A 26,165-nucleotide genomic window follows, 5' to 3' on the forward strand; every position below is an offset into this window, starting at 1 on the left:
ATAATTTAACGCGGCATCTGAGCATATAAGGAAATACGACGACTTTTAAAATAACACATTTCTTTGTATTGAATAATTCTCAGGATTCTCGTGTGAGAATATCGAGGAGAATGTCTTTTAGTCTGCTTCAATCCATTTTCACTATTTTCACAATAATTAGTCTAGCTGATGAAGCCGGTCATAATTAGATTTAAAAACAGCAACAGTTCCAGAATTTTTAACATCAGTTGGTAAACTGTTCCATGTTGGAACAACTCTCATACTAAAAAAGTATTTTCTAATGTCACCATTACATCTTTTTTGAATAATATTCAAAGGTTCATTGCTTAGTCTCGTGTTGGGTCTGATATTTGAACTTGTATCACCATATATCTCAAACCAGTTTTTATAATCAACATTGTCGATTCCTTTCAGCATTTTGAAAACTTGAACCATGTCAGCTTTTTCTCGTCTGTATTCTAAAGTTTGAAGTCCAATTTCGGTCAGTTTTTCTTCATAAGTTTGTCCATTCAAGCCAGATATCATTTTTACCATTCTTTTTTGGACATCTTCAACCACTTTTTTATCACATTCCAGCCAAGGAGACCAAACTGGGGATGCATACTCTAAGATTGGCCTGACATGTTGACAATACAGATTTACAAAAGTTTTCTTGTCTCTGTAATGAAAATTTCTCGATACCAAGGACAGAACAGTATGAGCTTTTTTGGCAATAATATTGCAATGAATAGAGGGTTTCAATGATGAATGTATATTGAATCCAATGTCTTTTTCAGTATCACTAGTCTGAAGAGTTTCACCATTCATGGAGTAGTCATAATTAGGATTGTTTCTGCCAACATGAATAATTTTACATTTTGAAGTGTTGAAAGACATACCCCATTTTAAACACCATTCATCAAGATTGTCAATACTTTGCTGTAGGACCAGCTGGTCATTAGGGCCACAGATGGCGTGGGCTCCTTTGGAATCATCAGCGAATTTCTTGGCTATGTCAATAATGACTACAGCTTCGTCTATATCATTATTATAGACAGTAAAACAGACAGGACCAAGTAGGCTTCCCTGTGCCACACCAGACTTTGAGTCTTCCCAGTCAGAAACTTCACCATTTAGAACCACTCTTTGTTTTCTACAGGACAGCCAGTCTATAATCCACTGCAGAGCTTTTCCTTTTATTCCATGTGCCTTTAGTTTCATAATAAGCCTTTTTCTTGGTACTTTATCAAAGGCTTGGGTAAAGTCTAAGTACAATAAATCCATTGGTTTACCTTCGTCAATCTTTTTGGTCACAGTTTCTAAGAATTCAAGGAGATTTGTTGTGCAGGACCTGCCAGGACGAAATCCATGTTGACTGGAATTAAGCAGATTGTTAGTTTCAAGGTGGTTTACAATACTATCTTTGACAAAGGATTCAAAGAGTTTGCCAGGTATACTTGTTAGTGAAACTTGTCTATATTTGGAGGGATCACTTTTTTTCCCTTTGTTCTTAAATATTGCAGTGATATTTGCAGATTTCCAGTCTTTAGGTACAGAGCTGGTTTGAAAAGATTTTTCAAAAATAATCTTTAAAATTTTAGAGGTGATATTTACAGTTTTTTTCAGAAAAATAACTGAAATTCCATCTGGGCCTGGTGCAGATCCATCCTTCAGTTTTTCAATTTTTTTCTTGATTTTACCTTCATCAAAATAGATATCTTCGAGTGGTTCAACATCAGCTTCGTTGATAGTTGGCAGGTTCTCAGTATCTTCTTCAACAAACACACTAGCAAAGTATTTATTTAAGATGTTAGCCATTTCTTTGGGGTCGTCAGTTTTTACTCCTTCATGGATTAGAGGACCTACAGAGCTTTTCACATTTTTCTTAGAATTTACATATGCATAAAATTTACGTGTGTTACCTTTATCAGAGGCCAGTTTCTTTTCAAAGCTTTATTTCGCTGTTTTACAGAGTTTTTGGACCATTTTTTCTTGCTTTTTATAAGCAGAGAAGTCTTGTTGAGCCTTTGATTGTTTATATGTTCTCCAGAGTCTTCGTTTTTTTCTAACTGCTTGAAGGCATTTATTATTCATCCAGACTGGTTTAGATGCTTTTTTTCGGATTCTAAAAGGAACATTTTTTTTCACACTTTCATTAACTTTAACTGTAAAAAGTGTCCAAGCCTCTTCAGCTGAAAGGTCACGTAGTTCAAGGTCCCAGTTAAAACTTTCTAAATCACTATTTATCTGATTGAAATTTGCCTTGTGCCACTGTGGTACTTTTTGTGAAGTTTCACTGTGATTTAGAGTAACATTTGTTTCGATCATTATTATGCTATGATCACTTTTTCCAAGTCTGCCTTCACATCTAGCAGAAATAATATCACGAGGCAGATCTGTAAGTACTAAGTCTAAAATGTTTCCTTTTAAATGGGTAGGAAAGTCAATTATTTGATTATAGTCTTTAGTTATCACAATGTCCAGAAATGTCTTGCAGGTTGAGGAACTTGAAGTGTAACTATTCCAGTCAATATTAGGGTAGTTAAAATCACCGAAAATTATACAGTTTTTAGGCAGAGAAGTTATAAGATTATTTAGTTCATCATTGTTGGCGGGGCTAGAATTGGGGGATCTGTAGATCAAACAAGCATTTAAAATTTCACTTTTCAGTTTAACTTGAAATTTGCAATATTGTATGAAATCAATATTGTTGTCACTAGAGGTAAAAACTGTAAGTCCATCTCTCACATATACTAACAATCCGCCACCAATTCCCCTTTCAGTATCACTTCTGTCCTTTCTCAATTCTTCAATAACTTTATATCCAGGAATAGATAAAAAAGAATTATTTATATCTGGATGGCACCATGATTCACAAATACATATAATGTCCGGTTTTAGGTCACATGTTGTAGTGCATAGTTCTTCTATTTTATTTACTATGCTTTGAGAGTTCAGGTACATTATGCTAAGTCTGTCCTGGCCCTTTGGCTGTTGTGCCTGTCCTGCGGCCCGTCCTCCATGGCCTCCTGGAATGTTCTTTTTCTGGCCTTTGTCCTGTCCCTTGGAGCTTTTACTATTCTTTTGTTGCCTCTTGGTCCAACTACAATCCACTCGAACTTTAAAAAATCTTCTCTCGACAAAGATTCATTTTTCTTGGCAGCCTCTGTTTCCAAGTCCTTTTGTTCTTTTCTTTGCCTTTTAGTCAGGTCAGTGCTAATGGAAATTTGGGAGTAGTTTGAATCTGCCAACTTATGTGATTTGGATATGAAGTCATCTTTTCTGTCATTTTTCTTGAATGAAATTGTTACAGGTCGATCTCTGTCTGATTTTTCACCAATTCTGAACATGTATTTAACATCATTTTCATAGTCGAAATTTTCATCCAATGTTGAAAGTAGCAAGATAACATTCTCCTTGTCCGCCTCTTTTCTTTCATTTCCATCCCTTATCTCAGGTGCTGGCTCTGGTAGGTTGTGAATAATGATGTTGTTTTTTCTTCTCTCCCTTTCCTGCAACTCAACGAATATTTCATTCTTACAATCATCATTATTGTTTTTTATATCTGCCTTACATTTGTTCACTTCGGCATTTAGGTTTTCAATACTAGTTTTGTTCTCACTAATATTGGTTGTATTAGTTTTCACCTCATCCTGGACTTTATCTATTCTAGCATTTAATACTGCCATATCGCTAGAAAATTTAGCACTAACATTTCTGCAAGCATGACAGAACCACTTAAAACCAGAGTTCTCTTGTGTTTTCATGAAATTGTAAACATCATCAGTAATCTCAGAGGTGCAGCTAATATGAATGTAGAGGGAACACAGAGAACATTTGACAGCTTTAGCATTTTTGGCAACCTGCTTCTCGCATTTCAGACAAGGATATGTAACAGGTGCCATTTTACAAGTTATACTTAAATTGCACTCTTATCTCCCCTTAGACGAGGCTTCAAAGAAACCTTAAAGGGTGGCCCTGCGAAGGATCACCGTGAGATTCGAGTACAGACAAATCACAAAAGTTTTTGATCACAATAATAAAATAAAACAATAAGTAAGACAATATGCACTGTTTTCTTTTTTTTTTTACTTTTTTCTTTCTTTTTTTTTTACTTTTTTCTTTTTTTTCTACTTTTTTTCTTATTTTTTTCTCTTTTTTAGATACTTTTTTTTTTGTTTTTTTTTGTTTTGTTTTTTTGTTTTCTCTTTTTTTCTTTTATCTTTTAGTGCATTACATAATTAAAATAAAAACATAACATTCAGACAAATTTAAAATACATAAAATGGATTAATATTTAAAAGAACATAAAATTAGATATTATTTTAATGGGTATTAATTTATCGTTTTGGGTATTATTTTAGAATTAAGGTTGAAAATTAGGGATTTTCAGGCCCCCGGGAGTATTCTTAGCCCCCCAGCACAGCTTCACATCACTGAGAAAAAAATATAATGTCTTTATACTGGGTCTATTTTAGCCTCCCCAGACAGCTATTAATCTTTATTCTCAGTCCGACCACAGCTCCTCTATGCTCAGCAGGATTGTTCCGACATTTTTTGCCTGTCCCTTGACATTTTAATCACAGTTTAAAAGATCACTTTTTTTTATTTTCAGTGGGCTTACGGCTTCTGAAACATGAGAGGCTTGATCCACCTCTCTCTCTCTCTCTCTTAGTGAAGTGAATCAAGCAAATTTAGCTTGGTCAGTTTATTTAAGTTTTTTTGTATTGTCCTTCTCTATATTTTGAAGAGTTTGTCAGTATTTAAAGCTGATTTATTGACAAAGAGCTTAACAATTACGGACAGATGGACTGTAGGTATCTTTAAAGTATGCGTTTTATCCTCAATTGCTTTTTTTTGCGTTTCAAGAATCAATTAGGGCAACAGGTCCAAAAAGTGCGTAAGGAGGGGACAAAATGGACTCTTATACAAGTGTACCCATTGTTTTTATGTACTATCGAATTTTTATTAGTGTGCAAACTTTTCATCCAATAATTTACCCGAAGGGGTAATTTTGATTTAACATTGTAAATCAATGATAAATCGTCTATTCCTTAATTACAGGTTTTTAATATTTTGACAACCAATTTTCAAGCTATACTACATCCAACGTTAGAGTAAGTGTGGATAAGAACAGAAACCCGCGACCATGGCTCAACTCGTAGTGCATCCGCTCGACGTCGGGAAGTAGGTGATAAATTCAAATCTCAGCCCGACACCGCGTCATAACTAAAGACGTTAAAAATGGTTTACACTGCTACTATGTCAGATGCGCAATGTAAATAATTAGAGTGGAGGAATGCCTTGGCCCAAAACAGGCGCAACTAATTACCATGCACAGTTGGGACTTTTCAGACAAAGGTGGTGCATCTCAGAGAGTTGGTTGTCTGATGGGCAAATGGACGCTTTACACTGCGATCATAAACAGAGTATGTTTCAAGGTGCATGGAGAGAGGTCTAGTACCCAAAGCGACACCAAGACCCCTAGAGTCTTAACGCTCTTAGAGTGTAACAGATGTAATAAATGTGTCTCGACAGGCGGTTGAGTAGAGATCTTATACTGCAAGCAACATAGTGGTGGCAGACAAGCACCATAGCAACTGTCCAACGGAGTTAATGACTCGGTGTTTGCAAATTCTATTTTATTGATAGAATGAAAAGAATGCTCCTAAAAAAAAGGAATAACATTAGAATCATCAAATACATATAAATTCAGTGGATTAAATTCTTTTTAAAGGATTGCTTTCATGAAAAATAAAGAAATTCCATGAAAATCATGTTTTTTGGTTTTGGAAATCAGATCATTTTAAGCAAAAAAATGATAAAAAACATGTAAGTAAATAAAAAAAATTATTGTGAAAATACCTGGAAAACATAATACTATTATTGTTATAACATATTATATAAATATAATTGGTCTTTTTTGAAAAAACAGATGAAATGAATAAAACTTATTTTTTTTAGTCAAATTAAAGGCAAAATTATTCTATAATTTGATTCCTACGTTTGCCATGCATGAAATAATCATACCTGGTCAATTATCCGTGCAAGCAGGACAGTTTTACAGGTGAATTTCAACATACAGGCACAATTCTTTCACAGATGAAAAACACACATCGTACCATGTTCTTTCTCAGATATACAAAGAAATTCGCTCTGAGAGACGCACACACTTCTAAAACAATGCTGCACTCAAGATTTTGTTCAATTCCCTGGTTAAGGTCGTTGTCAAAACCTCCATATAAGAGATTAAACAAGGAAAAGGATTTTCACTTAAGTCACAACAAAAAGACACAAAAACAGGTTTCCTGTCAATACAAAATGAAAGAATGTAATGGAAAAATGATAAGCATTGAAGAAAAAAATTGAAGTTTGTGAAAAAATGGAAGACTTTAAATGGAAACAAAGAAAAAACTACTTAGGCTACATGAATTTTAGAGAACTTTTTGGAAAGCTCTTTGAAGGAACTTTGATTATAGGTTATTGGCAGAGTTGTTTGATTTACATTTTTAGACATTACAACTGAAAGTTTTTTAATCCAAAGTTCGGTTAAGGAGGGATGTGGGGAGTTTATTCGGGTTTGATTTGGTATAGTTGTGTACAGTAGCTTACAGAAGGTTGGAATCTAGGATACACCCCCCTTTGCAAGCCTTTGGTTGGGTAGATGTACAAAACAAAGTAATTTAAATACTAGTTTAACAAACAAATTTCAAGCTTTTTAATCTTGCGTACATTATTGGTATTGATATAGAATACATGGATAAATTGACAGGGGAAAATTTGATGTCAATTTAGTTTCCTAATATGGACAGTTTATTGATCAGTTCGTTCATCCAGTAGGCAGGGTAAAGGGGGGATATCGTTATTTTAGCCAGCTGTAAGTATCAGTTTATAAGGGTATATGAAAATCTGGTGCAACATCCAAGTAATAATATATCGATTCTTGGCTCATTGAGTGTCTGTAAAAAAAACTGCGGATTCTCTCAGAGGCCATGCTAATTCTCTCTATCTCTCTTCTCTCTCTCTCTCTCTCTCTCTCTCTCTCTCTCTCTCTCTCTCTCTCTCTCTCTCTCTCTCTCTCTCTCTCTCTCTCTCTCTCTCTCTCTCTCTCTCTCTCTCTCTCTCTCTCTCTCTCTCTGTTGAAGTTTGAAGATATTCTCGTAGATAAGCAACAGTTGTGTATAATATACCAGAGGATTAGGTACAATCTATAATACAAAGTAGCTTGATGTCTGTACGTCTGTCTGTCCGTCCCTTAAGATCTCAGTAACCACTGAACCGATCGGATTATACTCTTTAAGGTATATACCTATTGGTCCTGTGGTGGTTTTAAGCTATTTTCTTGGGAGTGGGACACCTCCAACTCCCCCAAAAACAACAAACCCCCCAATTTTTTTGTTTATGGTGAAGTTAGTTCACATAAAACTACTGGCAGCACCAGTGGTTCTTAGTTTTTTATTTTTTTTTAATTACCTCTTGGGGCAAAGCCACTAGAGGCTAGGGGTGAAGCCGCTAGTATTGTATACAGTATTTGGATATCAAATGTCGTGATGCTAAACATTTTTGCTGATATTATATCAACAAATACTATTGTCATAACATTCAATCCTTATATAAAAACAACAGGATCTCGCTAACCGTTTAACCGATATGATTCTCCTTTACAATGTTATTTATCATAGGGCCTTGAATTGAAAGGTTTATAATTAGTTTGAGGGAATGTACCACTATCCTCCAAAGAGAAATCGCCCTTATGAAGAGGGGGTATACTCCCCCCCCCCCCTTTAAGTGCCACATAGGGTCCTCTAGTGGCCTAGTCTGGGTATCCTTATACTAAAGAAACAGGATGTCTTTTTGTGTATCTGTGTGTTTGTTTGTACCAAAGGATCTCGCTAACCGCTGAACCTATCGGGTTCTCCTTAACAGTTTAGATTCTCATAGGTCCCGGGAAGGTTTATAACTATTTTAGGGGAGGGTACCACCACCCCTCAAGAGAAATCACAAAAAATCAAAATTTATTTTACGTTTCTCGATTCAACAAATAGAGTTCAACGAAACCTAAACGCCAAACGCAATATAGACATATTTAAATATAAAAAAAAAACATTTAAAGTGCCACTAGAGGCCTCTAGTGGCGTAGCCACTAGTCTATAAAATAAAGCAGTAAGGATTTTTTTTGTTTGTGCATCATAATCTAGCTAACAATTGTCCTTAATAAGCGGCAAATTTCAGGCAACTTATATTATCTATTTAGATTAAATCATTTACCTAGAAGTTATTGGTGCAGGCGATATGGGGGGAAATGCATAATAAAACAAGAAGGGAAGGTTCTCTTTTAGAAATCATACATATTTTGATTATTTCAGTTAAAAATGTCAGGAAATTATGATGAAAAATCTGAAACAACTAACCAAAATATGACACAGGTGACAAAACAGAAATTTTTCTACATAAGTAAATGAACCTTTTTTGATAAAAAAAAGGAATTTTTAATTTTCACATCAGCTATTTACAATAGACGGCTAAAATTTGGGCGATGATTTCATGGACCAATGAGCCTCCAGTAAAGGATTCGTGATATTATGATTGTTGCATAATAATATCTCATTTTTAACATCTGCTTTTTACCTCACAGTTTGTCTATGAATTATGTTTGTGCTTCGCTACTTATGGATGGCTGAAACTTCTTGCCAATATTCCCTTCATTATGCACCATAATTAGGTATAAAAATCTATGGTAATTTGACTGCTTTGAGCTGCTTTTTAGCAGCCTTTCTCTTTACAACTTTCAAAGACGTTCTTTGTTATCATAACAGAAAATCTGCTCTATAATTCACTTTGTCCGTTTCTCTATTTCACAATAGATTTTGTGCTTCACTACTTATGGATGGTGTCGTCCTTGTTTTTTTTTTATAAAAGTCGAGTGGTAAGATAAGTTCTATAGACTATATGTCTAAAAACTTCTTGTAATAAAGAGAAATTGTATACATTAATTAAGTTATTCTTTATTAGAGCTGTACGTACTTGAAACTCCTAAGTGCTCTTAAAACGTCGCTCTTTTACTAAGTATATTTACGATAACTTTTATTTAATAGATTCTTCCAATTTATAACATTTACAGAACAGCCTGCTTTATTGCTTCAAGATCCATGTCAGATCTATGTAGGAAATAAATGTCTATAAATGAGCTCAAGTTTTCCAAGGAATAGATGTTTAAAACTCATAGTGCTCCAATAATCCATAATAAACTCCCATTGACCAGAACGATATGACCCATTATTTTACTGCATGAAGAATAAATTTTTTTTTTTATTTCATGTTGCTATTTGAATTATATTGAAGTATTAAATTTATATTCATAAAACAGAAAATTTAAATTTATAATATAGTAAAAAAAAGAAAACTTTGTTTTAAAATAATTTGATACTAGCGATACGTGAGTAATGTGGTCAGATATTGAACTAAAATTTAACAGTTAACTAAACATTTTAACCCTTTTAGGACGATAATTTGAAATAAAAAATATTAGGATCCTAAAATATTTTAAAGAAAGAGGAAATACTTTAATACTTTAAACAGGGATAGGACAATGGAAGAAAAAGATTAATATTCAATCTAGCTAATAGCGGAATAATTTTAGAACGCCACCTTTAGTAATTCAATAACAACCATATACACTGCACTGTGAGGATACATAAAATATTTCAAAAGCTAAGCTTTTGTATATTAAGGTCGGTCTGCTCTTTCGTAATGGATAGCTTTGATTGAATTGTCAAATAGATTTCAAACTTTCCATGAGAATTCTGTAGTGGTAAGGTACGATTTAAAAGCACAGTAACTCTTCACTTTTTTTAATGAATTCGTTTTAAGAATGATGCTTCATAGGATAAAAAGTTACAGTATTATGAGCGAAGTATCTCTATGATTAAATCCTGAAAATGAAAGTATGCCATTAAACATTATCCTACATTTACACAACTTTACATTTATGTTTAATTTTGTTTCGACTTACAAATTAATGCTCTACTTATTTAGTTCTGACACTCGACTAGACGCATTAATCGTTTGTATTTCCTTCTGATTTTAGATTTTCGCTTTTATGGATTTTGTCATCCTTGTTTTTTTAGCATCCCGAGGATCTACATCCAACATTAGAAAATGCAATGTTCATTCTCCAGGGCATAGTTATGCCATTTATCAGTGTTTTTGGCATTGCAGGTAAACTCTTTGTATTTCTTCCGTTGGACTTAACATGCCTAAAGGATAGGACAATGGAGACAAAAAAAAATAATTTACTCCAAAAATATGAGAAACAAAATTACTCTTTTTATGGAACTAGCGGCTACGCCCCTAGAGGCCTCTGGGGCACATTAATAATTCATTTCTTATTTTAGATTTTAAAAGAAAAAGTAACAAAAAAAATTTTGGGGGGGCGAAAATTTTTTTTTTTGGGGGGGGGTTGCCCCCACCCCACCTCATTTTAAATTTTAGTTAAAAAAAATTTTTTTTTAAATTATTTTTAGGGGAGGGATTTTTCATTTTGGGGGGGGGGGGTTGGGGGTGTCCCACCCTGCAAGAAAATAGTTATAAACCTTCCCGGGACCTATGAGAAGCTACCCTGTTAAGGAGAACCCGATCGGTTCAGCGGTTAGCGAGATCCTTCGGTACAAACAAACACACAAACACACATCCTGTTACTTTATCATAAGGATAAAACCAGTTTAGCCACGAGTCGCCGCAGGACCAGGCTCACAAGACTGATATTAATTTTATGTTTTTTTTTGTATTCTAATATTCTTGGAAAAAATGCTTGTTTTACAACAATATACATAAATTTTCATAATAGCTGAGAAACAGTACTAATTCAGCGGATTTTAGTTGGTATTGAAGCAAAAATGGAAAGATGTTTTTTTCTTGATAAAGTGAATTTAGGTAACCTGGTTTGTATTGTTGTGCTTACAAAGAAGAGAGAGTCTTTAGCCATGTTTCCAAGCTTTGTCAACCTTCTTCTATGTTTGGTAAATATATTTCTTGTTTTTTTTTCTCGAATCCGGTGGATAGGAACCGGTTCTTATCCATACGAAAAAAACTATTTCTAGCATCGTATTATATCCAGCTTTCTACGAATATAAAAATGTACAATAATAAGATTTACACTAGTTTTTTAAGCCCGTGCCTTCAGCATCTCAGTGCTAAAAAACTGGTTTTTATCTTTAAATTGTACATTTTAATATCCGCGGAAAGCTGTTTATAATACGATGCAAAAAAAAAATAACTATTAAATCACGGCTCGGCAGCCTCCGCTAAGCCATATTGAATTCAACCTCTCATAAATCGGCTGGTTGTCTAAACCTGACCAAAAATGACAATACCTCAGAAACATTTTCAAAAATATTTTAAATCATCTTCAAACGAGTTTAAATTTGAGGCTTAGTCACGGCTAACGCGCGGCTTCCGATCCCTGATATAAATGTAATTGTTCTTTACCTGGATGACCTGACAAGTTTTGTTTGTATCCTTTTCCGCCAAGAAACTTTCTATTCAGCTAAATTTATTTAATCCATAGTAAAAAATAAACTTTAAAATCCTAAGAAAAATTTATGTGGGCTATTATTCTCATTTTAAGCACACTGCAGTATGATTCTAAAGGTGTCAGAGTATATTTTTGATATACCTTTCCCAAAAATGGGCTAAAAACAGTTTAATCAATTATTGCTTCTATCTCAATAATCTATTTTTTTTCTGAAAGGTTGTATATTAGATCGGTATTTTTAAAAATAGTTCTCTTTTGTTTGTTTTCTTAGAATTGAATCTTGTTTGCAAAACATCAATTTGATTTAATGATTTTAACCTGTATTTGTGAAATAAAAAAATGATATTTTAAGAAAGTTATTAAACATTAAATTTGTACAAATTGTACAACATCCACAAAAGCGAAGCTAAAAAATCAGGAGAAAGAACAATAAACAATAACTCTTGTAGAGTGTCAGAACTTAAAAAGCAGAACATCAAAATTTTACATACATTTGCTGAATTTGCGTAAATACAGGATACAGTAAAAAGATATGCCTCGCCTATAATACTAAAACTTGTTGTCCTAAGAATCAGTTTTTAAAAAAATCAGATGATTATATCATATTAAAAGTTGATGACAAAAAATAAAAAAAACATATTTTAGAAGGACGTACCAAACTATCATAGGAATCAACATGCCAAGTTTGAAATCTAAACATGTTTAGATTAACGAAAAGGGCTAACCATTATGGACAGACCGACAGAACATGATTACAGAAAAACGTCGCTTATGAAAAGTGTTAAAAGTTATTTTTTCTTCCTTCCGACCCATAGCCTGAAATTTTCAAGAAACCAATGATAAACTTTCCTGAAAATTTCAAAGAACTTATTATGTTTATAGACGTCCAAGGGTGGGTTTACTGTTTAGCCCCCTCAAACTTTGAAACATTACATTTTTACTCTCTCAAAATTTTAAGAAATACATGAGATTACCCCATCCCTCAAACCTTTGAAGCATTTACCCCCCCCCCCCTCCTCTATAACAAAAAGCATTGACATCAATGGATACGTTTTTGTATTTAGATGGTAGTTCGATTTTTGAAAAAAACCTATTGATTAGAACAGGTTCTCAGGGATACTAAAAAATCATGTATAGCATTGTATTACAGACAATTTTCCACAAATATTAAAGTAAAACTCATAAACTTAATACCAGTTATATTGCCCAGGCCGAACTGTTCATTATTTCATATTTTTTCATGTTAACATCCTTTGAAGGCTGTCTATAATATGATGCGATAAATATCTATTCCAGGCTGTTTTTGATATTCTGTTCCTCGTGTTTTCCAACCTGGTTTATGTTCCTAGAGAATTCTTCATTCTCTATCCACATCTAGAGGTAACAATTACATTTATTCATCAATCCAATAGAGATAATCTAGAACCACACTCTGTAAATCAGCCAAAAGGATCATACTTTATACATATCTAGAGGTAACAATTACATTTATTCACCAATCCAATAAAGATAATCTAGAGATACACTCTGTAAATCTGCCAATAGGATCATACTTTATACACATCTAGAGGTAACAATTATATTTATTCACCAATCCAATAGAGATAATCTAGAGACACACTCTGTAAATCTGCCAATATGATCATACTTTATACATATCTAGAGTTAACAATTACATTTATTCATCAATCCAATAGAGATAATATAGAGATACACTCTGTAAATCTGCCAATATGATCATACTTTATACACATCTAGAGGTAACAACTACATTTATTTACCAATTCGATAGAGATAATTTAGAGACACACTCTGTAAATCAGCCAATAGGATCATACTTTACACATATCTAGAGGTAACAACTAGATTTATTCATCAATCCAATAGAGATAATCTAGAGACACACTCTGTAAATCTGCCAATATGATCATACTTTATACATGTCTAGAGGTAACAATTATATTTATTCATCAATCCAATAGAGGTAATCTAGAGTGTTACAACTTTTGTAACACCTCCGAAAAATATAAACCACAACCATGCATACTGCGCGTGCGGACAACCAGACAAGAAGGAAGCACAAACTACCTGTAGAAGAAGCCAGTCTTTTTAACACACTCAAAGTTTAACCATATATATACTCTATTTGAAATGTCAAATTAGTGAAATATACCTTGTTGATAAAATATCTTAGTTAATTAAGTACGTAAAAATGTAATATGGAGGCTTAGCCACCGTCGACTTTTTTTCGAACCGGTAAGTTTTATTCAATTTTTATATATTCATTTTATATAAAAATTTTTTTTTTTTTTTTTCCCGCGGGGTACTGTCCTTACTCAGTCCCTCATAAAAAGACTCATTTTAGTATATATATAATATCTAAAGTCACAAATCCCTTTTATAACCTAACCTTTACACATTATAATATAGCATCACACTGCTATAATTGTTTGTAAAAGTTATTGTTAAACTAATTCAAATTATATACCATATCTAAAGTCACAAATCCCTTTTATAACCTAACCTATATATTGTACTATAGCATCACACTGCTATAATTGTTTGTAAAAGTTATTGTTAAACTAATTCAATTTATATAATTCTGTACGATTTTTTACATATTACACATAGCGTCATACTGCTATAATTGTATGTTAAATTTTGTCAGTTATTATAATATATATTTTTAACAAAAAATATCCGTATTGAATTCGTCCCTAAATCCATATAAATATTTAAGGCTACATACTGCTTTTAATAAGTCATGGATAGGAACAGAGATTATGACGTCAGCGATGACGAAGGTTCTATAGGTATGAGGGATAGATGGAGAACTTTCGGACGAAGATTTGTAAGAAACACACCTAGAGCACCTTTATTAGTCCCTTCGGCCCCTACTCCACCAGTTAATTCCCAAAACTCCAATTCTAATAATGAAGATCAATTAAATGCTTTAAAAAATAATATGGGAGAAATTGTAAGTAGTCTTAACAAAATGGCAAGTGACATATCCAACCTGCAGGTTGGTTCTAGTAATGCAATAAGGAATGATTTCAGCCAACCCCCTCCTAGCCTAAACCCTATACTTAGTTTTGGCCCTCAGAATTATCGCTACGCTACAACTGATATTCCCGTCTACAGGTCAAACCAACGAGATTTATCTCCTACGGGATTATCCACAATTCATGCTAGGGAACTTCTCTCTTCAATAGAGGACCATATAAATAAGGCTAAAGGGTTGGATAGAATAAACAAAGAATTACTATTAGATCAAACTAGCCAACAAATAAAACAAATCTTTAAAGCACAAAACACTGAGAATACTTACAACGCCCCTCATTTAAAGTGTAACACCTTTAACAACCTTGAGCCCCCTTTCTTAGCAAATAGAAAAAACACGTATAATGCAGATAAACTTTTCCAAAAACAAAGAGTTATCCATCGTCAATTGATGTCCATAGAAACAGTAGGGCTTAAAGCCTTTTTAAATCAGTTGGATAGTTTTGATCTTTCGGACTTTAGCCCATGTGAATACAATATGTTAATTCACATGTCCATATCTAAGGAAATCAAAGAAAAATTGGAAATGGCTGGGGGTAACCCGTTAGATCTCCCTACTAGCGAATATTTAAATAAACTTAATCGTCTTCTCAATGGGTCTATTACAAATATGCTAGACATCGATGAAAATTTTGCAAAATTTAAACCTTCTTCTAAATCCATTATGTCTATTTTGTATGAATACAAAAGATATATAGAAAATATTTCTGATGCTATAATTTCTGAAAAAGAAAAAAATAGGAGAATTATTAGTGCGGTATACAAATACATCCCTTACGGCTTACGTCATTTTCTCAATTCAACCGCTGCCATTCAAAATGGCCAAATTACCCTTGCAGCTTTCGAAAATTTTTTGCGCACCCACGAAGCTTCGATCGACAGTTTTCTTTCTAAAGAGTCTAGAGTACATAAAAACGTCGTTAAAAGGGTCGATGTAGACTGGGAGCAGGTAGATATTTGCGCAGAAGATCTTTACGATCACCTAAGTGATGATGAATGCAATTATGGCCCACAGAATGTTTTTAAGTTAAACAGCTATCAAAATAAAACTTCCCTAAAATGTGATATTTGCAAAAGGATAGGACATAAAAATAGTCAATGTATTTTTAACCCTAATGATAGCCTTAGAGTAGCAAATCTTCAGAATGTGAAAATAAAATTTTGTCTCCTTTGTAGAGATAAGGCTCACACTGACACTAAATGTCCAAACTTCCCTAATGTGAAACCTATTCCAATTGCTTGTCCCAATTGTCAAGATGCTGGATTTTATATGTATAATCACCCTGTAGATGCTTGTGTAAAGAATAATTTTTTAGAGAAGTTAAAAAGATCCGAAGTAAACACATAAGAAAACGTTGCAAAAAACTTAATACTTATGATACTGACTATCTTTCTTCTTCCTCTTCTGATAATGAAGATATTAATAACAAATATAACAAAAAACCTGTTACAGATTGTATGGAGAATCATATCGTCACCACAGATATGGAATCTGGTTTAATTGTAAACAACGATAAAAATATTGCCAATACAGATATTATGTTAAATAAATCCGTCCTTGTCGAAAATAACGATAACAATATCGCCAATACAGATATTTTATCTAATCAAACCGCGTCTATTACAAATGTATCTAAATTAATAAATACAAATATAACAGAAAGTAGTAATGTATTGACAAAGCAAACACTTTTTATGGAAAAAGATGATTTAAATGTAAAATATACTACTACAAATGCTCCCTTTAATAAAAATTCTTATCTTACCAAGAATTATATACAACCTTCCCTGTCAAAGTTTATAAGAAAGACATCTTTTATGTGTTCTAACCTTTGGAATATCATAATTAATTTTAAATTCATTTCTCAAACAGGTTTATATTATCTAATACCTTTCCTACTATGCGTCTGCTCATTAAACCCTAAACTAGCAATATATATTTTTGCTTTATGTGTTAATATAATATGCGCCAGTAGTTTAATGTTAGGCTTATTCCCACTGTATAAACTAAAAATAATTAGTAAATTAACATATACTATTCCTAATAAATTTAAAAAATCAAAATTGAACAGGAAATGCAAATCTACCAAAACTAGATTTAAACCTGCACATTTTAGCGGCCCTTTAAAGCGTATTTATAGTAACCTAATAAAAGCGCCGAAAAATTCAAAAGATTACATTAAACAAGTGGATCATAGAACTGGTTTAGAGCCTTATATTTTTGAAATTTATCATAACAATACAAAACTACTGTTCAAAATTGATAGTGGTGCAGGTTCTAATCTCGTATCCCGTGAGTATTTAGAACACTTAATCCCTAATTATAAGGAATATTTTTATAAAAAGGCTAAAAATACCCTTCAGTCAGTAACTGGCCATGATATAAAATGTTATGGTTTATTCAGAATCCCTTTTTATCTCCCAAATTATGGTGATATAGTCTTGGACGTCCTAGTAACTGACAATGTTATTGATAATTGCTTCTTATTAGGTAGGGATTTTATTAAGGCAGCCTGTGTTACAATAGTATATGACGATAGCATAAACAGTGCCAGGCTGGAGTACAACAGAAAATTAGCCCCTAAAGTTAAAGTTAACGACCATTTAACGTTTCTTCCGTTTGAACAAAAACTAATAGTAGGAAAGATTGTCAATAACAAACAAAACACTTCTTATGAAATTAAAAACAGTTTTTCTAGCCCTTTGCTATACAAGCAAACTTTTAAAGAAAATAATGATATTTATATCACCGCTACCAATAAACTAAATATCCCAGTTAGTCACAAAATTTCCTCTATTACATTAATAGAAAAGCAAAAACAACCTTGTAATAATAATAAAAATAATGCCATTTTTATTTTTGAAAAAATTATTTCAAAGAATTGCTTTAATTCTATTTTTCCATTATTAGCCTACCTTTATACACAATTCTGGATAGCTTTGATAAATATTAAATTTACTTTGGATGATATTATGACAGTCTTACCCCTAAATTTTATATCAAAACAAATACTGTTATTCTTGAATAAAACCCTTTTGCTAAATAACTTAATTTCCCATATTTTGGTATTGTATACTGACAAATATACAACTATTAATAAAATAGATAAAACAATAAAAAAAGAGGTTAAACCATCCCCAAATGTAATAGATGAAAATGAGTTTTTTCAATCTTTTCAAAATGATTTAGACATCGGACTTAACATCTCAGATGTTTTAGAAACAAAGTTGTCTACAATACAAGATATAAAAGATTCAATTACATGCCAATTTGAAAAGGTTAAATCAAGAATAGCTAATTTAATTTATGATCTGCAAGTTTACTCAAAACATACCTTTGACTGCGGGTCCCTCAATGAATCTTTTATACCCAAAATGTCAGTAAAATTATCCAGCCCTGTATATCGTAATACGAAGCCTTATAGCCTTAAAGCAACAGACAGAGAAGCTGTCGATAAATTCTTTGATCTACTTCTTCAAAATGGGTATGCTGAGATAGCTCCCCCACACATGTCATTTGGCAACCCTGTCTTTACTGTCCCTAGCCGCAGCGAAGATAAGTCAGAATTACCTCGCATCATAATAGATGCCAAATACAGCAATGAAGCTGCTTTTGGGGGAACAAGTGCCGCACTCCCTGATTACAAAAATCTGTTAAGCCCAATCATTAAAAAATCTAAATATATAACCACAATTGACCTGAAAAAATGCTTTTATAGCATTCAGGTAGACAAAGAAAGCATGGATTCTGGGGCGATGAATGTTTTGACAGAGAAAGCAGCTTACATAATGAAACGCGCTCTTACGGGATTCTGCCAAACGCCGTCCTACCTCGTTCAGACCATGCAAAAATACTTGCACTTAGACAAAAATGGTCAATTAGATTTTATTCAAAATTTACTTATTTTTATGGATGATATTATCTTATATTCTGAATCAGAGGAAGAATTACAAAATCATATTTTAGAAATAGAAAAACTTTTAAACAGGTTACACCTGATAGGAGTAAAAATTTCAACTTCTAAATGTACACTTGCTTTTGATTTAGATAGTTCAGATGAAATTCATATTCTTGGGTATAAAATTAAGAATAGAAAAATCCTTTGTCCTGATAAAAAACTTAATGAAATAACAACTTTAGGGGAACCTGATTCTTTGAAAAAAATGCAAAGCTTGTTAGGCAAAATAAATTACTATAGATCTATTTTTCCCCTTTCTGTTCATGAACAATGTAATCTATTATATAAAAAATTAAACCCTTTTATTTATGATTCAGAAGCTAAACTAGCTTTTTCTAAAATTAAAGAGTTATTATCAAAAACCGAAAGGTTTATTGATGTCCCTAGTGAAAACAGTGTTAACGTCTTACTAACAGACGCGTCACATTATAGTATAGGATCAGTACTGCTGAATGTCAATATGTCAGAATGCGTTAAAAAATTCCCTATTAATTCGCACAAAATTGATCCCAATATTATTCATCCCTATCCTAAAGATACAGAATATATATGTTTAAATGAAAACATTATAGAAAGTATTTTTAAAACAGCGAGAAAACTTAATCATAGATCTTTTCCAGAAGATTTTACTAGCGCCATGACACACTTATATACCATCCTAAATCTCTATGATTACGATTTTGTAGAGTTCATGCCTTATACCAATAAAAAGGAATGTTTGTCTACGCTACATAAGGAAGTTTTCTGTAAAACAATTCAGCAATTAAATACTGATTTTTTGATTAACAATGATCATATTTTGTATTACCTATTATATGGGTGTACAAAAATGTTTAAAACAAATATAGTATTTTCTACACCCTGTAGTACAATTAAAATCGGAAATTATAGCAAAGATATATGTTTCTTACTCCATGATTCCTTAATTTATGGATTGAATGTAAAAACACCCAGCATTCTCTGTAAAAAAACTGTGCTACGCTTCGGACCTAATCTTATGACATTATCAGAATTTAAAGACTATTTTATAAATATCATTAAAAATAACACATATGAAATGAACAAGCATTTGGTTAAAATAGTTAGCTTTTACTCTAAAGCGATTCCCTTAGGTTGTCTAGAAAAACAAGGTATAGCATATCTAGAAATTTTTAGTGTATATGCTAGCCTAAGATATTATGAACCTCAAATTACTAACAAATGCACTTACCTTTTGTTAGATTCAATGGTAGTCAAAGGAGTATTAACAAGACATAAGTTTTCATCACGAAATGTCAAAATTGATAATTTAGCTAATAAATTATACTTCTGGTATAAAGGTACGGCGTTATATTTCATACATGTAACAGACAAACAAAATTTGGCTGATGTTTGGTCACGCCTCTGTCCTATAGAAATTTCAACTTTTAATAATAGTGTAAAGCCTTATTATACTGATGATTACCTAACTATATCAGAATTTCCAATTTTGGGTAATAATAGCAATGAAAAAGAAGGTTATTCAATAAAAAAAGTACATACTAAATTTCCCAACGTAGGAAAATACTTTTCAGATAAATTTAAAGAGTATTTGTCTACGCCAAATTTTATAAAACTACAACTGGCAGAAAAAAACTGCCCTGATTCCCTCCCTCATACAATAAAATTTATAGATGGTAAAATTTTACTACCTCAAATACTATATTTACCTTACATTTGCTTTATCCATTACTCGCTGATGCATATGGGAAATCAAAGGCTCTGGAATTATGTAAACAATTATTATTATTTCAATAACAGAAAATTAGCAAACTCATTTGTGATAATCTAACTGCTAACTGCCTACTTTGTATTCAGAATAAGCCAAACTCTTTGCGCCTAAAAGAAGGATCTACCTTTAACAACTCCATTAATTCTCCTAATAAGCTCATTTATTCTGACCTTCTCGAGCTACCTACCTTTGAAAATAAGGTTAGAAAACAAGACCCTAAAGCATTGCTAATAATTAAAGACGTTTACTCAACGTATACTAGTATATATATTCTTCAATCTAAAACATCTAGAGCTATTATGAACTGCCTGAGTAACTACTTCTCAGTACATGACATACCTGCTTCATTTATTAGCGACAATGCTTCAATTTACAAAAGCAAGTTAATAATGAATTATTTTAATAATCTTAATATTAAAGTTCTTAACAGCTCAATCCTTAAATCTAAATCGCGTGGATTTATCGAACGCGCCGTCCGTACCACAAATGAAATGTTGCGAATTTATAGAGAAAAATATACTACATTAGATCTTAGTCATATATTGTCTATAAGTTGCGCAATGCTAAATAAAATCCCCTTTTTAAATGAAAAATTGTCACCATATAATATTCAATTTAATTCTTTGGATGGAATAATGGATGGTGAATTTAAGGATCCGACCGAAAACGTTTTTCAGTATGTGTTGAATGATAATTTAAATCTATACTCAGAACAATATAAATTAGAGGTCCAACAACTAATCAAAGATTGTAGAGATAGAGTAGTTCAATACAAAATGCGCAATTCCGATAAGAGAAATAAAAATAGAATAGACCATAGTTTTCATATTAACGATATTGTTTTTACCAAATTAAACGACAAAAGCTACGGTTTTAAATATAAGCCACTGTTTGGCCTTATACCTTATAAAGTTGTTGACCGTAGTGATCAAACAATACATATTCAAAATCAAATTTCCGGTCAAGTGGTTATGCGTCACGTAAGCGATTTAAAGAAGGTTAATTTTAATAAACTTTCTAAACTCGATATTGACAAATCATTGGCAGAAGCCTTTAAACTGCTTTCATATGACAATATAAATGAACTGTTTAACATACCAGTTTTAAAACCGAGGAATTTAGATAAAAATAAAAACCAAGATATCCAAGAACCTAATTACCTAGATTCTTCATCTAGCGAGGATGAATTATACAGTAACGAAAATCACGATTTAGATAACAATGAAAATAGCATAAATGATTTAGAAACTATATTAGAGGAATGAAGAAATCAATCTCTTTCTTTTTCTTTACCTTTATTTACACAAGAAAATGTCTTTCATACTAGATATTTATGTGTATATTACTATATAATTTATTCCCCCTTTATTAAAGACCCTTCTCGATGTATATATCTTTCCATACTAAGATATTTACGAGTATGTATCCTATTATTATATCTACTGTACATAATATCCCAAAAATTGTGACTTATGGTTTATATATTCTGAATGTTAATAAAAAAATAATTGTAGAAATTATCAAACCTCATAAACATTTTTTATAAAATTGCCTTTTTCTTTCAGACGGAAGGATAACGCATTCATCGAGTTATATCATCAAAATAACACACATCCTATACTATTAAAAGACTTAAAGGTAAATATTTGACGGAAATTATTTTCGCTCAATTTTTATATTGTTATATTTTAAAAGACAACCATCTTCATGTCTGATATAAAATCTTTTCTCCATGCTGAAAAATGTCTTTTTAAAAAGAAAAACAATTATATCTTTAATGTTAATCTTTTAATATTATAGGAACCCTGAATACCCCCGTGTCCTACCTATCTTGTATAAAGGCAAAAAACTACAAAAACATAAAAAGGTAATTATTAAAATATATTTAAAATACGCTAAAACGATATTTATCAAACATAATGTGTAAAAATTTGTAGTACATCCATAGCTAGCCTAATGGTTTAGTGGTAAACCTATCCGGTACGGTACGCACTTTCTAAAAAGGCGTTTCTGTGCCAGGGCAAGCTATGCAGGACCGCCGTATATTATTTTTTGCAAATGTTTTGCAAAACTGGCTAAAAAGGCTTATATACCAAATATTAGTATTACGTCATTATACTAGTGTTTTTGTATTTTAAATCGTTATACAAGTATATTTGTTCTAAAGCCAATGCAAATTCTTTTACCAATTATTTTACACATAATTCCATCCTTTATATTGTAAATTAAACAATTTGCGGAAAAAGTAAGAACACCTTCTTGTGCAAAACAAGATATTCTACCTAGCACAATTTAGCACGACAAAGCAACATAAAAACTAGCTTTACTAGGCTTGGCATCCGGGTTAGGCTAAGCCCTACTAACGTTTTACAATTTCCGCAAGTTAAAAACAAATTTGCAATATTATTTTATTTTTAAATTTTATTACGTGTAGTGAATTTTAATAACATATCATAAGGTTGTACATTTTTATAATAGATAACAATTAATGATTGACATACAAGAAAAACGTCAATTGCAAAACAATTATTTTATTATTAACTTTACATCAAATTAACATTTAATAGTTATTTTTTCCTACAAACAATAAGGATTTGTTAAGCAATGAAAGAATCTAAGCAAAAACGGAAATGATAACTAACCACTACATATAAAAGTTCTACCAACTTGCGCTATTGAGTAAAATACTAACAGGTTACTAATTTCAAACATTAAGTTAATTGTCATTTACACTGTCCTTAACATTGTCCTTGCTTACAGGATTTACTGGATCATCGCACATAGTAGAGACATAATTATAATCAAGACTTTCATTAGCCTTTTTCTGTTCATAACAATGCGCCTTAATTTTATTTAGTCTCCATTGATGGTCAAACTCCACCAATTCCTTAGAATCAGAATCGGTGTCTAACAAATGATCCGGCTTAACCGACTCAGCCTTGAAACTTCTGTTTAAAGTGGACGCGGCCCTATGGTTTTCGATTTTTGCATCTATATGCTCGAGTTTTTGTAACAAAGTTTTCCCCTGCTCCATATGTTCCAATTTCTTCTTGCGTCTCTCGTTAGCCCGTCCTTGATAGTACTCCTTACATCTCTTCAGGCTGAAACCTACAGCTGCTAAAACAACCGCAGAGACCTAAATAAAATTAAAATAAAAATAGAATTATTTAGACCCTATTTTTCTAACTTGTTAGTATATTATCTTTTGTTGTTAAACAACTAGTTCCCAAACTTCTTTGTGTGTGTAAGAAAATAAAGGCTTGAAAATTATTCTTTGTTATGTACCATAAATAATATATAAAACTTAGTTAGGAAATTATGTTACCAACATTATAAAAAGGGGGGTAACTAATCACGTCCGCGATTGCGGCAAGATAATTGAGTCTTACGGTTTCGCCTAGCCGTTGAATGAAAAATTTTTCTCCCCTTTCGTTCACAAGGTTCTTTTTTTGCTTGCGGAATTGATTCTTATCTACGCAATTAAACTAAATCAAATTTCTATTCTTTATGATACATAAATAAACGTTTTTATTTGCTTATACCGCATCTTTTATATTTACACAACAAAATGCTTATTAATTATTTATTATGAAGTAAAATAATAATTATAAGTATTTGCTTTTGAAGCCAGTAAAAGTGTTTTGTAAATTATCTTACCAAGAAACATGAAAGTACAAAAACAATCAGAAGTAACCATCCGTTAGCTTCATTCTTGCAAGTCTGACGTCCATCGAGTCCATAGGTTTCCTAAAAAAATTAACTATTAAAAACTTTTTCATAACAAGTTGTATATTGGATATAAAAATCTCTTGCAAGTCCATCGAGTCCATAAGTTTCCTAAAAAATTAACTATTAAAAACTTTTTCATAACAAGTTATATATTGGATATAAAAATCCCTAAAAATATTCTTATTTTTCAGGATCGACCATCCTCCATAAAACATCGCAGATTGTACCTAATATTGAAGAATTATATAAGGTAAAACTCACCTTGAATCCCAATAAAGCATTGAAAACCGCTTGTCTAGTATCCGAGGTCAGATTCATCTTGTTGTACTTGATCTCATCACCGGTTTCTTTTTCCCTTAAAAAATACGTAAATTTATAATATGTATCTAAAAAATATATCTATATAAAGACAGATGTAAATATATATATAACATAACCAATCTGCATTAAGATATATTATTTTATTTTCTTATGTCTGCACAATACACAGATATGGAATAAATATTTCAGAAAGTATTTGTCTACACATTACCATAACTATCGATATGGTCTTATATTTGTAAACAATTTGTAACGGTTTTTAGTTGGGTTTGTGAATATCGGAAAATTCAAATCTCAAAAGTAGTCAATGTTTTTACAATACTCACACAAACAATACAGTGTGCGCTCATAAAATACTATCTTCCTGATTTTTCAAGTAAATAGCGTTTTTACGCTTAAAAACATACCAAAAAATCGCGAAAAAGTAATAGAAATTGCACATTAATGTACATAAATAATATTTTTGAAATAAAAACCCCAAAAAGTTCCAACCCTTTAGGTATAAAATTACCGGTTTTTCGAGTGCGCACTACGTTTATTGGAGCGCCAAATATCAAGGTACATTATGAAATACAACAACCCCTTTTTGTGACGCAAAATTACATACATATATATACATACATACATATATATATATACATGTACATGGACAATTTAAATATATTTTTCTTCTCATTTCATATTATTAAACAAAATTCAGCGCCTTATTTAAGCATTTCAATTCAAACTTTAATAAGTAATATTTGTACTGAAGTGGTTTAAATTGTAAATATTATAAATTTACCTTAATAAGTCAATAATGGAGGTTAAAGAACTTTCAGACTTAACAAAATATTCGGCTGTCCTTTGTGCCAGAACAGCCTGGCACTCGGTCACACACGACTCTTTGTCGCGGCAGGAAAAAGTCACATCCAACATTCTTGCTGTATGGCTATTAAAGAACTAAAAGTTTTTTTCATATACTGCTCTGAAAATAATTAAAAAGCCTTACTCTTAATATTAAATTAAATTAGGGCAAATCAAAAAAAAGGGGGGTGATACAAGTTATACAAATTAAATAAAATTAAAATTGTATTCAGGTACGCTCTGATTTCACCTTCTCTCCCTCTTCCTTCACAGTAGGAACAGACAACTCGCTCATTTCAATACTGGTTTGCTTCGCAGGTAAATCATCCGCCGTATCAACTTTACCCTGCACCATCAATTTTCTCTTACTGTTTAAACCTGAAATGACATTAAATAATTAACTTTACATAGCTAAATCCCTAGTTATATCATTTTAGACCAATATTTCCATGTTGTTTTAATATTACATAGCACAATCATTACTGTTTAAACCTGAAATGACATTAAATAACTTTACATAGCTAAATCCCTAGTTATATCATTCTAGACCAATATTTCCATGTTGTTTTAATATTACATAGCACAATCCTTAGTTAAAATCATATTAAAACAATATTTTTCATGTTAAGGAATTAAAAATGAATCAACCGCCAACAAACATCGGAATCCCCATGGACAGCCCAAAAGTTCATCAAGATTTCTACCGAGAAGAAAAAAAGGATTCCCCGGTTGACCCATATATATCTACTAACCCAAACCGAAATAAAATATTTTTGTCCCTTCCTGCAGCCGAGCCTGATCTGTGCTCGGCTAACACGCTTCACGTAATATCAAAAACTGGCGGTATGTTTGTATCTAGCCAGCACAATGCTAAACTTCCCAATTCCTTAAGCAACAATTTTTTCATAGTCAAGAAAAAGTATAACCTTGCTCCTAATGATCTAATAGCTCTCACCCAACAAATTGTAGCCCACGTAAAAAATGCTGG

The 26,165-nt window shown here is 32.0% G+C and overlaps 2 protein-coding genes across 2 annotated transcripts in view; both read right to left on the reverse strand.

Moving 5' to 3' along the window:
• Positions 1-4,688, reverse strand: part of eIF2alpha (eukaryotic translation initiation factor 2 subunit alpha) — a 45,369-nt gene extending 40,681 nt beyond the window's left edge. The window contains exon 1 of the mRNA XM_080178109.1: positions 4,647-4,688. The gene's annotated coding sequence lies outside the window, so the exon portion shown is untranslated. The remainder of the gene's footprint in view (positions 1-4,646) is intronic.
• LOC145332973 (arginine kinase-like) overlaps positions 1-4,688 on the reverse strand; it is a 32,871-nt gene extending 28,183 nt beyond the window's left edge. The window contains exon 1 of the mRNA XM_080178108.1: positions 4,646-4,688. The gene's annotated coding sequence lies outside the window, so the exon portion shown is untranslated. The remainder of the gene's footprint in view (positions 1-4,645) is intronic.
• Positions 4,689-26,165: the final 21,477 nt, after the last annotated feature.

This window comes from Acartia tonsa, chromosome 11, assembly GCF_053477335.1.
Source record: "Acartia tonsa isolate MP-2025a chromosome 11, ASM5347733v1, whole genome shotgun sequence".
NCBI classification, from domain to species: Eukaryota; Metazoa; Arthropoda; class Copepoda; order Calanoida; family Acartiidae; genus Acartia; species Acartia tonsa.